General features: G+C 38.9%; 1 pseudogene; it reads right to left on the bottom strand.

Annotated features, from left to right (window-relative positions):
- Positions 1–229: 229 nt before the first annotated feature.
- LOC113900214 lies at positions 230–1,378 on the bottom strand (annotated as a pseudogene).
- Positions 1,379–18,401: the final 17,023 nt, after the last annotated feature.

Below are 18,401 nucleotides of genomic sequence, written 5' to 3'. Positions count from 1 at the left end.
TGAAAATTTTTAAGATGTAGTTTTAGCAAAAAGAAAGGAGAGGGTGGAACTTCCAACAGAAATATTTAATAAATATTATAATGGAGTGCTAATAGTGTTAACATTAGGAAATGAGTAATAATTGATGGAATAAGAATTTTTATTGGTAGTTATATCCTCAATTATTTAAATTTTTCCACTATAAGTCTAAGAATTTGTGAGTATACAGAAGAGCACCAAGTATGTGCCATTTATAAGAGCAAAGCAAGACATGAAATGAGATTTCTGAAGTTACAGTCTCATTTCCAGGCTTGTGCAGCACACTCATCTTTTTTCAACTTTGGGTTAAAATATCTACAAGACTGTGGTTGGGAGCCTCCAAACAGGGCTATGCGGTAGTCATGTTTCTTCCTTCTGGGCCTTGTGCCATCTACCAGTTCTTCTCGATCCTCTGGAGAAAGGGGATGATACCTCATGCCAATTATCACCATCTTAAGACATTCGGGATTGTCTTGAATAAGTGGTTCAGCTTGTACTGTTTTACTTAAGAAATTCTTTAAGAGGAAACCTGACTTTAGCAAGGATGTCAACCATAAAAGGCTGGCGATTAGATTCATCATATTTCAACCACCTGACTGCAGCATCATAAACCTGATCCTCTGCTCTCACAGTCAGAGTGTCCTGGTTGAGGAGATGTGTAACTCGCTTGACATCAAGTTGTAGAAATTCATCAGTTTTATAAACTTCAGTAAAATGCTGATGAATAAAGTAATCTGCAGTTGCTTTCAATTCAGGACAGTCTAGACACTCTGCTAATACACTTATACTAAGACAGTTTGAAGCATCAACTTGTTCTTCAAAAAATCAACACACATTTTCTTCACAGGTTCAATCTGGTACTGATTTGCTGCATCTAACAAGGACTGAACATTGTTGCTATTCACAGAAATTCTAGCTGTATAAGCAAATTCCACAAGTTGTTCAATAATGTCAGGTTCGGCATCTTTGAGCTCCACTTCAAAGGACTTTGATTCAAGCATGTTAGTTGTGAACATTAAGTTAAAAAAATGACTGGCTGCAGCAAGGACAACACGATGAGCAGGTATCTTTCTTTCCTGGACCATAAGGATCACATCACACAGTGTTTTCTTTGGATTTGTGTGGCTTGTCAACAAGGTTCTGCAATCAGTCCCTCCCAGCGTGAATTCAAGTTGACCCTGGGTACAGATCCCTGGGTAGACTGTGGATTCAACTATAGCTGGGTGGTGGATTTAAATCACTGTTTCCGCATGTTATTCATGACGCCCATGAAACCTGCCATCCATTTGGCTTCCTCTCCAGCAGCAAGTTTCTTCTCGGTCTTCTTCTTGCTGTTCTTCTCTACTTCAGAGGCTGCCATCCTCCTTCGGTCAGCGCGGCTCACGCCCGGGACTTGACGGGCCGGGCGAGGGGTTGTACTCTCCAGGCACGCTGGGGCTTGTGTTCACTAAACCACCGAGGCTGGGAGAGTGGCTGGCTCTTCCACCCTGCCTGCGAACGCGCGGGGACACCGCAGCCCTTGCAGTAGGGCAAGGCCAGATGACCCGCTCAGAAGATCGCTGTAAAGCGATGTACTCGCTGGGCTGCGTCTCCAGCAGAACTGGAGCCCGGAGAAGGAGCCTGCGCCCAAATAAGAATTTGTATCTACCTACACCACTTCTTGTAGTGACTCCAAAGGAGCTTTATTTTCACAGAAGGAGATACAGGTAGAAAAAATTCAAAATCACAGGTGGTCTAAGAAATGCTATAATGTCTTTGCTATAATGATTCATTCAATAATAATTCAGCTTAAAATTCCAATAAATAAATGTGATTACACCAATTCTGAGAGTAGAAGGAAATACCATGCTGTAAAAAAAAAAAAAAAAAAAAGGCAAGAAATTAACAAGTGATAAACTATTATTAACTAAAAGTACAAATTTTGTTTAAATTTCACGAAATTTTATGCTAGTCTCCATTATTTATTTTCATACCTTATTTGAGATTCCACACTCTAGCTGCATTGAGCAACTTCAGCTGCATACAACAAATTCTGAAAAATTTTCTTTTCATCTTTATTCTGTTACAAATATTTTCTAATTTTCCTTTTCATGGCTTCCTAGATACACTCATCATTTAAAAGTGGGCATTTCTAAATACATGGGGTTTTTAATATCTTTGATATTAATTTATCATTCTGATATTAATTTCTCATTTAAATGCTTTCTTCTCTGCAATCACCCTCTGTGTTTTTTAGTCTCTTAACTTTAGTGAGGCTTTCAACGGCTAAGTCAAAGTTCTCTCTTGGTAAATGTCACTTTGTACTTGAAAATATGTGGGTTATTTTAAAGTATCTTTTGATACTGATTTCTAACAATTCTACAGCGATAAGAGAACAGACTCTGTATGATTTCAATACCTTTAGACCATGAAGTTTTTGCACCTTGTTTTATAGCACTGGATATGTTCCAGCGTCTCCTGGTTTATAGTCTACAGGAACTTGAATAGAAATTGTGTCCTGCTGTTGTATGAAAATTGTATAAATCTTAGTTATGTTGAATTGGTTCATAGTGCTTTTCAGGTCTACAATACACTTCTACTCTTCTGTCTATTCTTTCTATTAATTTTTGAGAGCTTGATGTGGAAACTCCAACTAAAACTTCTAAAGAATGATACTGAAGCTGAAGCTCCAATACTTTGGCAACTGATGTGAAGAGCCAACTCATTAGAAAAGACCCTGATGGTGGGGAAGATTGAAGACAGGAGGAGAAGGGGACGAGAGAGGATGGGATGGTTGAATGGCATCACTGACTCAATGGTTTGAACAAACTCCAGGAGTCAGTGAAGGACAGAGAAGCCTGGTGTGCTGCAGTCCATGGGGTTGCAAAGAGTCAGACATGATGCGTGATTGAACAATGAACAGCAACAATATATAATGGAACTATATGTAACTTTGTTCTGTATTTTCCAAGTCTCCTATAAATGTGTTATTATACTTCCATAATTTAAAAAATAAAAAAATTTAAATGTGATTACTGAAATATTTTTTGAAAAATGATAATACTTTTTTGTTATCTAAGTTTAGGGAAAATCTAATAATCTCTGCTGCTGATTCTAACAAATATTTATCAATCTTTCAAAATTCTTGTCATTAGAATTTTATAAAGAATGAATAATAAGTCCAGTTCATTTGTTGAGTGGTTATCTGAGCATGGTGCTATTCTAAAGGCTTTATAAAAGTTCGACTAAAAGCGTAGGACTTGATCCCATTTTAGAGGAACCGATTGTTTCCCAAGAGTTTAGAGAGTCTTCCTGTCTGAAAGAAATCACCTGATCCAGTGGAGCAGCTTTAATTTTTTTTTCTTATATGTAGTTTCTCCTGACTGTAAAAATAGTATATGCCCTTTATGCAAAATTGGTAAAATTTTATTCATAATAATCCCTCTTGGAGGTAACTGTGGTTATCATTTTAGGAGATGCTTTTTTTCCCTTCTTTTGTTCTTTTCATTCCTCTTTATTCTTCCATCTTTCCCCTCCCCTTTCCTTTCCCCCTCTTTTCCTCTTCCTTCACCTCCCTACATATAATGTTCTTTTATTTTCAATTAACTTTCTGAAAAATTTCCCCAGGTCTTGTTTACATGTGTAGGTTGCTTTCTGTGTATTTTTAAAATTTTGCGTAATATGTTGTCAAGTAATCAGTATACCTTATTCTAGGTACCAGCTTCTTTTCAGTAGGTATGCACTTTGTCATCCTGGGGTGTCAGTAACAGAGATTATTCTGGGTTAAGAATGTTCAGAAATTGTTGTGATCACATGATGGTTGTTGTACCATGGGAAGTAGGCTGTCGATGGTGCCTAGCTCCTACTCAACTAGCGCAATGTGTGGTTATCTTTCAGAGATGAATACAACGATTTTTGAAACATGACATCTACTTGTTTTGAAGCAAATTGGGAGCGTCCTTGAACATACAAAGAATTTTGTTGAGTCAAAGTGTAAAGTAGTTTCTATCAGTCAAGTTGATGTTAAAAAAGTGTGTACAGATATTGGGTAACCAAATACCTGAACCATCGTGATTACTATACTATTGTCTTTTAGTGTCAAACTCACACTTTAATACTCTGCTTTTTTATGCTGAAGTTGAACTCTTTTGCTAGTTGGTCCCCATTATGCTTTGCCAAAAACAGGCACTGGAGAAAATCTGGAAATCTGGATGGGTAAAAAAAAACTTACTCTTTCCTGTTTGCTTCTGATTCCAGTCACCCTGGTAGTGACAGTGGGTTCTACAAGTAGCGGTCGATTGCAGTTTGCAATTTTTCTGTGCCATTAAAATCAGCCTCATTACATTCCTCTCAGAAAACTCAGCATCAGCCAGAATATGCTTCATCTTCAGAATACTGAGTCCCAGTCCAGTGGGACTCCTCTTTCAAGCTCTTAAACACCAGTACTAGCTGAGAAGTACTCTGTCCTCAAAGATCTAACTTTTGGTTCCACAGGCTCCCTTCTAGCACCTGAGCTTTAAAGATTCCATTTGGTCCACAAGCCTACATTTAACCACAGAAAGTGTTTCCCTTTTGCCTTTTTAGTTTTCTGTAAGCTGTTTAACAGTTGTTTAATTTTTTTCTATTAAAATAATTGAGGTAGTTTTTGAATCCTCAAAAAACTCTGACTTATGCAGTGATAGTTGAAGATAATAAAATGTATGGCATAACTCAAGCTACATGAATTAAAGAAGAGATGGGGCTAAGAGACAAATGTAGAGGACAGAGGACAGTTTGTCTGTGAGGAAAATCGGAGAGATAAAAAGCGAACTAGTATAGTAACAGTTGAAAGAGGTCCAAGGAGTCATCGGTGGTGCCATGTGGCAGAATACCCAACTAGATAAGAATAAACTTATTTTCTGGAAGTCTATATCCTTGATGAGCCTATTACACTGAAGGTGGGAAATTGGTTTCAGGACCTCCATGGAAGATGCTTGAAAGATGTTTAAGTTTCTTATATAAATTGGTATAGTATATGCATATAACCTATACACATTCACAGAAAAATAAAATTATAGGCCAATAACCTAAGTAATATATGACATAGATGAAAAAATCAATATTAGCAAACTAAATTCAATAATACATTATAAAGATCATGCAAGACAATCAAGTAGAATTCATTCCAGTATTGCAAGGATGGTTTAACATTTACAAATCAATCAATATGATACACAGCATTGACAAAATAATCATATGATCATCTCAATAGATGCAGAAAAAGCATTTAACAAAATTCAACATCTATTTATGATAAAAATGCTCAATGAAGTCGGTATAGAAGAACCATATCTCAATATAGTAAAGGTTATGTATGATAAATGCACAGCTAACAAGGATGAGAAAATATAAAAGCTTTTTCTCTAAGATCAGGGACAAGAGAGGGTTGCTTACCTTTGTCGCTTTTATTCAAATAGTATTGGTGCTTTTGAATTGCAGTGCTAGAGAAGACTCTTGAGAGTCCCTTGGACTGCAAGATCAAACCAGTCAATCCCAAAGGAAATCAATTCTGAATATTCATTGGAAGGACTGATGCTGAAGCTGAAGCTCCAATCCTTTGGCTGCCTGACATGAAGAGCTGACTCATTGGAAAAGACCCTGATGCTAGGAAAGATTGAGGGCAGAAAGAGAAAGGGGCAACAGAGGGTGAGCTGGTTGGATGGCATCATTGACTCAAAGGACATGAATTTGAGCAAACTCAAGGAGATAGTGGAGGACAGAGGAGCCTGGCATGTTGCAGTCCATGGGGTTGCAAAGAGTCAGACATGACTTAGCAACTGAACAACAGCAACAACAATTGAAGTTCTAGCCACAACAATTAGGCAGGAAAAAGAAATAAAAGTAATTCAAATTAAAAAAGAAATAAAATCTAACTCTTTGCAAATGACATGATACTATATATAGAAAACCCTGAAGACTCCACCAGGAAACTGTTACAACTAAAACATGAATTGAATACAGTTATAGAATACAAAATCATTCTACAGAAATCAGTGACATTTCTACACACCAATAACAAACTATCAGAGAAATGAAGGAAACAATTGCATGACACTTGCCTCAGAAAGAACAAAATATCTAGGAATAAATTTAACCAAAGAGGTGAAAGATCTGTACTTTGAAAACTATGAAACACTGAAGAAAGAAATTAAAGACAGCATAAATAAATGAAAATATATACAGTACTCATAGACTGGAAGAATCAATATTGTTAAAATGTCCATACTACTCAAAGCAATCTCTACAGATTGAGTCCAGTTCCTTCAAAATACCAATGGTGTTTTTCACAAAGCTGGCCCAATGTAAAGAGCAACTAGAACTCTCAAACATTGCTGTGGGAATATAAAATGGTACAAAAACTTAAGAAAATATTTTATCAATTTCTTGTGAACTTAAATACATGTTTATCACATGAGATAACAATTCTACTCCTGGGTATTTAGCCAGAAGAAGTTAAAAAATAACAGGAAGACATATACAAATGTACATATATACATTTGTAAATGTACATATACATTTGTAAATGTACATATACAAAAGACATATACAAATAACAGGAAGACATATACAAATACAAGCAGCTTTCTTCATAATGGTGTGCTGTGCTGTGCTTAGTCACACAGTGCGTCCACTCTTTGTGACCCCATGGACTGTAGCCCGCCAGGCTCCTCTGCCCATGGGATTCTCCAGGCAAGAAATCTGAAGTGGGTTGCCATGCCCTCCTCCAGGGGATCTTGCCAACTCAGGGATTGAACCCAGGTCTCCTGCATTCTCCTGCATTTCAGGTGGATTCTTTACCAATTGAACCACCAGGGAAGCCCCATAGCTAAAACCTATTAAAAACCCAAATACCCATTGACTGGTGAGTGGATACACAAAATGTTGTACATTCATATAATGAAATAGTATTCAATAATAAAAATGAGCAAAACTCTGATACACATCACTACCATAACAAAAAAAGGAAGATGCAGCAAAGTGTGTACTTAAGAGTTTGTTTATATCAAGTCCTAGGTGATTCAAAACTAATCTATATTGATAAATATAAGAGTAGTGGTTGCTTGGGCGAGTGGCATGAAATGGATTGAGTGCAAAGGGGTTGGAGGAAACTTTCTGGGTGATTCAAATATTCTATATCGTGATAGGGTTATGAGTTACACAGATTGTAAGGTATATACATTTGGCAAAACTCAATGACTTGTACACTTAAATTCAGTGTATTTAATTACACATACATTATTTTCAAGTTGGTAAAAAAATTGAAGCTATGAAAATCATGGTCATCCAAATACATTTAATTGTATGAATATTATCTCACAAACAAGTTTGTAGAGTTAGAGAACCTTTGAAATTCAATGCCGTCTTCAATTATATACCTGAAATACCTGAGTCTCTCTCATCAAGATAAACAAGTGCGTGTGTGCACTAAGTTGATTCAGTTGTGTCCAGCTCTTTGCGACGCTATGGACTGTAGTCGGCCAGGCTCCTCTGTTTATGAGATTCTCCATGCAAGAATACTGGAGTGGGTTGCCATGCTCTCCTCCAGGGAATCTTCCTGACCCAGGGATCGAACCCACATCTTTTATGTCTCCTGCATTGGCAGGCTGGTTCTTTACCACTAACATCACATGGGAAGCCAAAGTTAAACAAAATTAGTTCTGAAATGCATTCAGAGAATGGAGGCTCTTTGCCTATATCCTTAGCTAATACTTTTGCAGCAAATAATTTATTAGTATTCTCATGCACCAAATATTTTACGGATTATCTACCTTATATGGAATATTATGCTGGGTGTTGAGTTTAGCCCTCAAATAATTCAAGTCCTAATTGGGAAGACATCAGTCAGTTCAGTTCAGTTGCTCAGTCATGTCCAACTCCTTGCGACCCTATGAATCGCAGCACGCCAGGCCTCCCTGTCCATCACCAACTCCCGGAGTTCACTCAGACTCACGTCCATTGAGTCAGTGATGCCATCCAGCCATCTCAACCTCTGTTGTCCCCTTCTCCTCCTGCCCCCAATCCCTCCCAGCATCAGAGTCTTTTCCAATGAGTCAACTCTTCCCATGAGGTGGCCAAAGTACTGGAGTTTCAGCTTTAGCATCATTCCTTCCCAAGAAATCCCAGGGCTGATCTCCTTCAGAATGGACTGGTTGGATCTCCCCGCAGTCCAAGGGACTCTCAAGAGTCTTCTCCAACACCACAGTTCAAAAGCATCACTTCTTCGGCACTCAGCCTTCTTCACAGTCCAACTCTCACATCCACACATGACCACAGGAAAAACCATAGCCTTGACTAGACGAACCTTTGTTGGCAAAGTAATGTCTCTGCTTTTGAATATGCTATCTAGGTTGGTCATAACTTTCCTTCCAAGGAGTAAGCGTCTTTTAATTTCATGGCTGCAGTCACCATCTGCAATTGGGAAGACATAAGTGCAGATAATTTTCAATATTAACCAAGATAAGAGTTAAAGAAATGGTATGGCCAAAGTTCTGGTGGAAACTGCAAGACCAAAGCAACTCTGTCCATGTAAAAAGCTTCTCAAAGCTGAGATCTTGAAGATGAGTGGAAATTCTCTAGATAAAAAAATGAATGAAAGAGGTTGGAACCTGTTAAGGAGTAGAGTGTGTGCAAGCCATAGGAAATCAGGACGTTTACAGAAACAGAAAATTTCCAGGTTGGTGGGGCACTGGATATATAGGTTTGTTGTTGTCCAGTCTCTAAGTTGTATTCAGCTCTTCGACCCCATTGACTGCAGCACACCAGGCTTCCCTGTGCTTCACTATCTCCAGGAGTTTGTGAAAATTCATGTCCATTGAGTAGGTAGGAAAAGGGGAAGAAGAAAGGTGAAACCAGCTTCAAAGGACCATGGAGAATGCTGTTTTAAGCAAATCCAACACAAATATACTTCACATTTTTCCTGTGCAACAGACACTCTTGTGAATTAATCTTCTGTTATTTAGCTGATTATTATGTATCTCAGCTTCCTTGACTCCATTTTTATACCTTATCTATGTTGTGTGAAAGAACCTATGGTAAACTGTTTCATTTCTCGGTATAAAGATAAAACAATATAAGATTGTGAGTTACTTCAAGATGTTTAGGAAAAAGAAATACATAAACTCAAAATACTACCACATATCCATTTCTTCATTTCACTAAAATATATGGAAAATTATATCAAAGCAGAATAATACATGATCTATATTATAATATCATCTTTTTACTACTCTGTACCTTAGTATGCCAGGTATCTTCTTATGAAGTATCTCTGATGCCTTTCAGTTCAGTTCAGTTTAGTCAGTTGTGTCCGACTCTTTGCAACCCCATAGACTGCAGCTCACCAGGCCTCCCTGTCCATCATCAACTCCCAGCGTCTACCCAAACTCATGTCCATTTGAGTCAGTGATGCCATCCAACCATCTCATCCTCTGTTGTCCCCTTCTCCACCTGCCCTTAATCTTTCCCAGCATTAGGGTCTTTTCAAATGGGTCAGCTCTTCGTATCAGGTGGCCGAAGTATTGGAGTTTCAGCTTCAGCATTAGTCCTTCTAATGAATATTCAGGACTGATCTCCCTTAGGATGTACTGGTTGGATCTCCTTGCAGTCCAAGGGACTCTCAAGAGTCTTCTCCAACACCACAATTCAAAAGCATCAATTTTTCAGTGCTCAGCTTTCTTTATAGTCCAACTCTCACATCCATACATGACTATTGGAAAAGCCATAGCCTTGACTAGACAGACCTCTGTTGGCAAAGTAATGTCTCTGCCTTACAAACAAGTAAACACCATTTCCTCTAGTTTTTTATATATGTAATTGAGATGATGTAAGATAGGAGCAACAGAGATGAAGTTAGACAGGAAAGCTTTGGGATAATTCAGAAGAAAGCACACAAACTCTCCAGGGTTTATTTGATCATGCTCTAACCTTTGGATCATAAGTTTCCCAGAGGAGATAAAGAAATCCATCTACCAGTGCACACTGAAAATACTGACTAAACTCTCTTAGTAACTATTGTGTTAGGAATTATTTCCAGTATGCAGAAAACACAGCCAGAGCAAGTCAGACAGGGTAAGCAGAGGCCAGACATTTCAACTCTTAAAGTTTTTTTGGAATATTACAAATTCTGAAAGACTAATATTTTCTTTTTACCAGTTATTGAATTATTGCAGACCTGTCACCGATTCTCTTTTCGTGCCTTTATATTCCATATAAAACCTCACAATAAAAAAACAAAAGTCTCATGATAAACTGCTATGTGATTTAAAATACTATTTGAAATAAAATCTTTTTAGAAGGTCTTATTAGGGACTGAGTTGGGTGTTTGAGGGTTCCCCACCTAAAGCCAAAGACATCTATTTAACGGCTGTGGTCTCTAGGCTGTGCATATTGACTGATTTACTGTTACGGTTAACCCAGTGCTCGGCCAGAAGCCATTTCAGTTTAAAGGCATGTGGTTTGGCAGACAGCATTACTTGCAATAATGTAATAAAACAGAAAGAAATCTATACCTGGTTGTGAAGGAAAAGAATCTATCTGCTTTGCCAGAGGCAGGTGAAATGGGTCTGTGTGATTTAGCGATGGGTCAGGGCAGAGCCATATAAAATAATCCACCATGACTTGTATTTCTGAAAATGACCAGCATTGATCCTAAATGCTTGCGCTGTTGGAAGGGGCGTGGGAATGGTTATTAGTTTTATTAGTCTTCTCAGGCTGTTGGCTTATGATGCTGCTGTTGCCATTTATGGTTGTTTTGGTCAAGCTTCTTTTGGTTGAAATGATCAGAATGCCATGTAAACTCATTGAAACCACATAACATCAGAGGCCAGGAAAAAAATGTAGAGGTAGCCTTCCAATAGGATGGAACTGAGACGGAGAGGCTGCTTCCTGGTTCTCGGGGTTGCCTGCTCATTCCTTGCTGTTCCTCCCAGCAAGTTGGCTCCATTTTTGTTCACGGCATTGGCTGCCTCTGCTTGCTCGTAACCTCAGATCACTGCATCTTCCACTTTCTCCCTAAGTGTATAACAGCCTTAATACTTCAAGTCCATTACTAACTAATTGAGTAAAGTTCAAGGTCTTCACACTAGGTGATAACATAGGTCTCTTTTCAGCCTATGAATTGGTGCTTCAAGTATGGTTTGAATAGGGACCCTCATAACATAGTCTACTGCTTATTCCATCTAGACTGGAAAGAAAAGGCAGTAGGAGGTGTGTCTGATACCACAGTGGTGTCTGATTTTATTAAAGCTGGATATGTCTTCTTTCATAAAAAATGTTGCGTGCCTACCATATGCCATGATACTAAGTACTATGCTAAATTCTGGACATACATCTGTCAAGAAGATGAAAATGTTCTATTTTCCCTGATATTCTGTGGTCATATCACCTTTTAACTTTCCTTAGGCCCCTTAAAGCAAGTTTATTCAATGTGTCTTTTATTTGGGCTTTATAGTATTACCTTGGAGAAGGTGATGGCACCCCACTCCAGTACTCTTGCCTGGAAAATCCCATAGACAGAGGAGCCTGGTAGGCTGCAGTCCATGGGGTCCATGGGGTCGCTAAGAGTCGGATATGACTGAGTGTCTTCACTTTCACTTTCACTTTCATGCATTGGAGAAGTAAATGGCCACCCACTCCAGTGTTCTTGCCTGGAGAATCCCAGGGATGGGGGAGCCTGGTGGGCTGCCGTCTATGGGGTCGCACAGAGTCGGACACGACTGAAGCGACTTAGCAGCAGCAGCAGCAGTATTACCTGAGTCTTCTTGATATTCTGTATCCTAATGATCCTTGTTTAAAATGCACAGAGCTCTTCCTTTTCCATTATTTCAGAAGCTGTGTAAATACTACTTCTTCCATGAAAAGTCATTTTATTCACCGTCTGTCAAAACCACTCCCAGTTTCTCACCAGTCCCTCACTTTAATGGTTATCCTCTTTTCCTGTCTTGGCTCAAGGCATGGCTATGAGCTAACTAGAAGACTTTTGGTGAAAATGTTGAGGCCACATCATTCTATATTAGCACGCATTTGGTTTAATATTGGTAACCTAGGCTTTATGAAGTTTTTATTATTTACAAATTTGCTTTTACAAGATAGAGGCTGTGAAAAGGCACTTTGCATCACACAAGAAACTGGCTAAATAAATATGATTCTCTGGTGATTCACCGAGCTGGTTAAAATCCAGGTACACTATTGTTTCTTCCTGTAGGTACTTTAGCAAACCAAGTGAATAGCCCACCAGAGAAAAGTTGTCACTTTCCCTGATTCATCAACACTTTTCCCAGCAATCACAGTACCTGTGCCATCTGTGTTTAGCACTTTACCAAAAAAAAAAAAAGCTCTTTGCGACCGCCATACAAATCAGGGGCACTAACAAGGTCACACAGAAGGGAATTTCAGGACTCTGAGATAATGTTCTCCTGCATGGCAGGAAGCAATAACAGCATTCTACACAAGTTCTCCTGCATCCCAGGCTGCTCTGGCCCAGCCTAGAGCTGCTTCAGGCCCATTGGGAAATGTGTATTATGCCTGGGTTAATTTGCTGATTAATCTCTAGTCAGTGGTTTGTGCTTTCCCCAGATGGCCAATTAAAATTTACAACTGGCAGGAACAGTGTCCTCTTGGCAGGCTGCTGAGGGGCTAAAGCTGGAGGCAGTGACAGAAGGCCTGGCCCAGTTTTCCCTCCCCACCCCCCAACTTTTCTTTATTTCTCTCTCTTGCTCTTTTTAAAGCTGCTGGATTTATTCAGAGGAAAGTGTAAGCTGGGCTTACGCAGTAAGTGTGAGATGTGTGCTGTAGTTTACAACTTCGCTGCTATTTACTCTCCAACACTCTCAGGGCTGCGCCAGTATTCCAGGCATCAACGGTTTTACCCACAGCAAATATAGCTGACAAAATCAGCCAAGGGGCACAACTGATTTAACAGCTTCTGAAATGTAATAGCCCTTTTTTCCCCCTGATTTGCAGTCCCTGTGGATTGATGGTCTAATATCATTCACTTCCTCACAAATATATAAAACATTTACAGTTGTTTGCGTAAATCAAAGACAAAGTGCTATGTGTGAAGCTAATAATAAGTAATGCTGTGATATATATATATAAAAGATAACATTTTTATAGCAATAGCCCCCCCAATTAACTGTTACTTTTTACTTAGCATTCTATACAAATGACACTGTGTACACATCTGAATAAAGCATCGAAGAAACTTAAATGTAATTTGATATAATTCTTTATTTTGTAGTGAAATATTTGCTTCAAATATGCATGAGTCATCTGGATTGGAAATTCTGAAGGAAATTGTTAACCAAAGGCTACTGTTCCTTAAATAAGCCAAATGTGGTAATGATGTATGGTTTTATGACAGTTTGTTATTTTCAATAACTGTGATAGCAGTGGCCAAAATTTTAAAAAAATATATGTGTAGTGGGAAAATTTAGGGTCAATATTGCGTTATTGATAGTAAAAATAATTTAGGATACTCAGGTGAAAGCTTTACTTATATTAAATAAATCAGAAGAGAGATGGCATTGCATAAAACTATCTTTGTATAAAATACATAGAGTTTTGGATTCTTGCTTTTTTGAACAGGAAACATCATAGAACTCACACACTGGGCACTGATGGGTCTCTATTAGACTCTAAGGTTGAATCTTGCGTTTAGACGTGGCCCTCTGTGAGTTATTTTTACTGTACCACATACTGCAGCAAATGCATACTTGTTAATTTTTTTGTGAAATAAAATTTGAAAGTGATTGGAGATATAGTAAAGTCCCTATGGTCAGTGACTGTGTTTGCTAGTAAGTTTTGACCTCAGCACCAAGAACAAAATCTGGCACATAGTAAACACTTGAGAAAGGTTTGAATATTATACTAAATAATAAGATGGCATATAGAAAGATGCTCCATATAAATTTTTAGTTCCATTTTCTTATATTTAAAGGGCCCATAACTTGGCAATATGCATTTATATTGGGAAAAAGAGTTGTGAATTAGAATGTAGCAGGATTATTCACAAATGTATAAAGTTTTACTCTATATTATCCTGCAGAACTGAGTTTGTGCAACCTTCCAAACTGAAGGAAATTGAATTTCACTGAAATTGCTTTATCTGTTACTATGGGCTTCTCCAGTGGCTCAGCAGTAAAGAATTCACCTGCAATGCAGGAGGCGTAGGAGACGCAGGCTCGATCCCTGGGTTGGGAAGATTCCCTGAAGAAGGGCATGGCAACCCACTCCAGTATTCTAGCCTGGAGATTCCCTTGGACAGAGGAGCTTGGTGGGCTACAGTCCATAAGGTCACAAAGAGTTGGACACGACTGAAGCGACTTAGCACTCACACAGGCACGTTTGTCTACATTTTCTCCTTACAGATTGAACCATTTTAAAAAAAACTTAAAGAATCATAATCTAGAAAAATGCAAAACACGGAGAGTACATTGCTTCCATACCAAGAGCCGTAGCTTTGACTACTGGATCATGAATGTATTACCTATGGATTTCAAATATCCTTGTGACAGTTCTCGTGCAAACTGCTTGGATGTCAGACATTTCTCTGATTTTTCTTTTTGTCAGATAGAGTGGAAAGTTAACAGAACATTCTAAGGCAAGATGGTTTGAGTTTTCCAATTGAAAGGTCATGTAGCAAAAATCAGTGTGCTAGCTGTAATCATATGACTTTCTCAGTATGAGACAAATGTAAGTATTCATGATATTGTAATTAAACATACAGATCCCCTGTTTCAGTGATGACCTTAGAAGAGAGTTAGAAAAGTAAGTTTTCCCTTCATCACAAGGAAAAAAATTTCTTATTATAATGATTTCTTATGGAATTTATATTATATAACTTTAATAAATATTTTAATTTGACCTATCAATTGGTCTGACAAATGTTATTTTTTCCTTTCATGGTCTACTCTTAATTTTGAAGACATGTTTGTCTTCAAAATTTGAAGTTTGAAGAACAATTTTGAAGACATGTTTCTAGGTTATTAACCAGTGAATTACATAAACCCTTAAGTAAATAATGGAAATGTAAATATTAGATCTGCACCCCAAAAAGAAGTTAGTATCAAAGGTTTCACTTAGCTCATTACCACTATTTGCATTCTCTTTTTTGTTTCATTTTGTTTTCATTCTTTTAATTGTACATGCCTATTAATTGTATGCTTAAGTAATGCAGAGTGGAGTAGGCCCATAACCATTTTTTGCATAAATTTGGGTATGAATATCTAATTGAAGGTCAAATCAGCTCTTGTCTGTTTCAGAGTGATCCATAATGTCTTCTAGTAAGGTAGATGCAATCCTTTTCAAAACTGCCAGGTCAGAGGCAACATATATCTATCCCTTAGTATAGATATTCTATATCTATTCCTGGTAGTTAATAAAATTTAGGTTCCTATCCAGAACTGGCATGCTTCCTAGGTGGCAAGTGGTAAAGAATCCACCTGCCAATGCAGGAGACCCGGGTTTGATCCCTGGGTCGGGAAGAGTCCCTGGAGAAGGGAATGGCTATCCACTCCAGTATCCTTGCCTGGAGAATCCCATGGACAGAGGAACCTGGCAGGCAACAGTCCATAGGGTTGCACAGAGTCAGACATGACTGCAGTGACTTAGCACGCACCTTGAAAACTACAGTAGTGTAGTACAACAGATGGCATATGAGGCTGGCATTGAGTGAACAGGCAAGAAGAGTTATGGACTGGAGGAGGGAGAGGACATGGGAGATGGGAGAACTGACAGATCGTCAGCAACAAGAGACAGAGGGCAAGATGCAATTTCACTCATGCCAGACATGGATGGAATGCACGTTGGCATCTTTGAAACTTTGTAACTTGAAGTTTTTCGTATACAGGGGACTTACTGTAAAACAGAAATATGGTTTGAGCAGTCAGAGGAGATTGTATATAAAGCCTTGTAGACCATCGTAAGGTACATTTTGGGGTTGTTTTGTTTGGTTGTATTTTTCAGAGGTGGGATTTTTGACTTTACACAGAAATGCCATTGGCGGTTGTGAGCAGAGGTGACAAGGAGACAAGAACAAAAGCAGGGTTGTTGCTATTTAGAAGGCTGTTTACAAAATCCAAGCTGGAGGTGATGGTGGCTTGATGGTAGTGGTGAAAAGAGTAAAACTGTTTGGATGTTGATCTACTTCCAAGGTAGAGATGGCAGCATGTACCAACTAATAGACTGTGGGGTATAAGAGAAAGAAAGGAGCCAAAGCTGACTTTAAGGTTTGGACCCCAAGTAACTGAAAGAATGGAGTCTCTACTGCCTACATGGGGAAGGATTGCAAGAGAAGCTAAATTGGAGAAGATCAAAAAGATTTTAACATATTTAAGATGTCTTAGAGATGTTAAGTAGCTGGTTAGATATATGAACTTGGAATTCAGGAAAGAGATAGTGTGGGCTAGAGACATATTTGGAAGTAGTGAGCCCAAATTGAAAGTCGCTCAATTGTGTCTGACTCTTTGCGACCCCGCGGACTGTTGCCCGCCAGGCTCTTCTGTCCATAGAATTCTCCAGACAAGAATACTGGAGTGGGTTGCCATTCCTTTCTCCAGGGGATTTTCATAACCCAGGGAGTGAATCTGGGTCTCCTGAATTGAAGGCAGATTCTTTACCATTTGAGTCACCAGAGAAGCCCTAAACTGCAATTAAAACCAAGAGAGTGGATGAGTTTTACTGTTGAAGTGAGAATAGATCAAAACCAGGTAAGTCCAAGAATTGAGTTCTAGGGGCTTCCAGTGCACAGAAGGTGGGTGGGAGATGAGAAAAAATGAGCAGGAGAAATTGAGAAGTAATGACTAGAGAGATGAGAATAAAACCAAGAGAATGGGGTGTTGTGGGAGTTAAGCAAGTCATGTGTTTTCAGGATTAAGGAGTAAAGGAGCATGTCAAATACTTTAGATACATCAAGCGAGGAATGAAAATTAACCATTGGACTAAGCACTTATGAATGCTCTTGGAATTATGGACTCTAACAGAAGGATCTGTTTTATGTGATGTCATTTAAGACAAAGGCTATTTCAAGCATGGGCAGCAGATTTTCCTTTCCACCCAAGACATAAGGATCAGGATGACTGGCTGCTATGAACCTGGGGAGAGTTTTCACCTGCACAGTAAAGACAGAAGAGAGCCTTCCACACAGCACCATGATATAAAGACAATCTGAAGGTTCACAGTTATTATAAGCAATTTGAGATGTTACCCTCTGAGGGAATGAAAAGACCCAAAGAAGAATTGTCACATATGTGGGAGGTACCTTAGACACACACTGTGGTTTGGAGTATTTCAGTCAAAAGAATGAGCTGTACCTTCTGAACCACCTTTTCACTTATGCTTTAGGGGAGGTATGTTTGTGTGAAACAAATCAGGATTCTCTGGAGATCTCAAGTGTATTTCCATTGGAAAACAAATTCAGGGGCTGGAATAGTCATGTTTGTGAAGCCTTATATTCTATTTTCATACTGCTTTACATTTATGCTAAATCGCTTCAGTTGTGCCTGACTCTTTGTGACCCTATGGACCGTAACCTGCCAGGCTCCTCTGTCCAGGCAAGAATACTGGAGTGGGTTGCCGTGCTCTCCTCCAGGGGATCTCCCTACCCAGGGATTGAACCCACGTCTCTTATGTCTCCTGCTTGGTAGGAGGGTTTACCTACCTACCACTGGCGCCACCTGGGAAGCCCTCATTATTGCTTTACACTTAAGCACAAAATAGTTTATGTGATTAACAGAAGCAGAGGTTAGTGACTGGAAGCAAAAATAATTGTTTGGTAAGAATTTTAGATTCTTCCTCAGAGAAAGCAGTATTATTTTTCAGGGTAGTCTCAAAACCTGATCAACAGTTTTGACCAACAGTACAAAATTAGTGTTTTTTTTTTTGTATCAAGTGCATTCCATGTAACACAACACAAATTTTATGAAATTACTCACTTGGTAAATATTTTTATGGGGATCTACAACGTTCCAGGCACTTTGTTGGCACAGAGAATATATGCTCTCAGAGGATTTATAATCAGAGCTTTTATTAAATTTAGCCTCATAAATCAAGGAATATTATCTGTCTAAACCAGACTGCAGCACGACATTCACAATGCTCTGCTGTTCCTGAGACAAATTGGAATACAGGGCTGATTCCTAGAGCCTGAAGATGCAAGAAGGTTTTCACTTCTCTTCTGTACCAATGCAAAGCAGAGGACTGCCCTGCTAGCAGAGGAAGGGAGTGTGCGGGTCCAAGGAACAGACTCGGCTAACTTACCCACTTGACTACACGAATGGAGGAAGTGGGAGAGTGAACATTCCTGGCAGGAGGAACAAGGGCGCTGTAAGGATGCTGGCCTTTAAGGCACACGAGCACACAACAAACAG

Source organism: Bos indicus x Bos taurus, chromosome 2, assembly GCF_003369695.1.
Source record: "Bos indicus x Bos taurus breed Angus x Brahman F1 hybrid chromosome 2, Bos_hybrid_MaternalHap_v2.0, whole genome shotgun sequence".
Lineage (NCBI taxonomy): Eukaryota > Metazoa > Chordata > Mammalia > Artiodactyla > Bovidae > Bos > Bos indicus x Bos taurus.
Note: the sequence above shows the minus strand (reverse complement) of the source record. Positions and strands in the feature narration are given on the sequence as shown.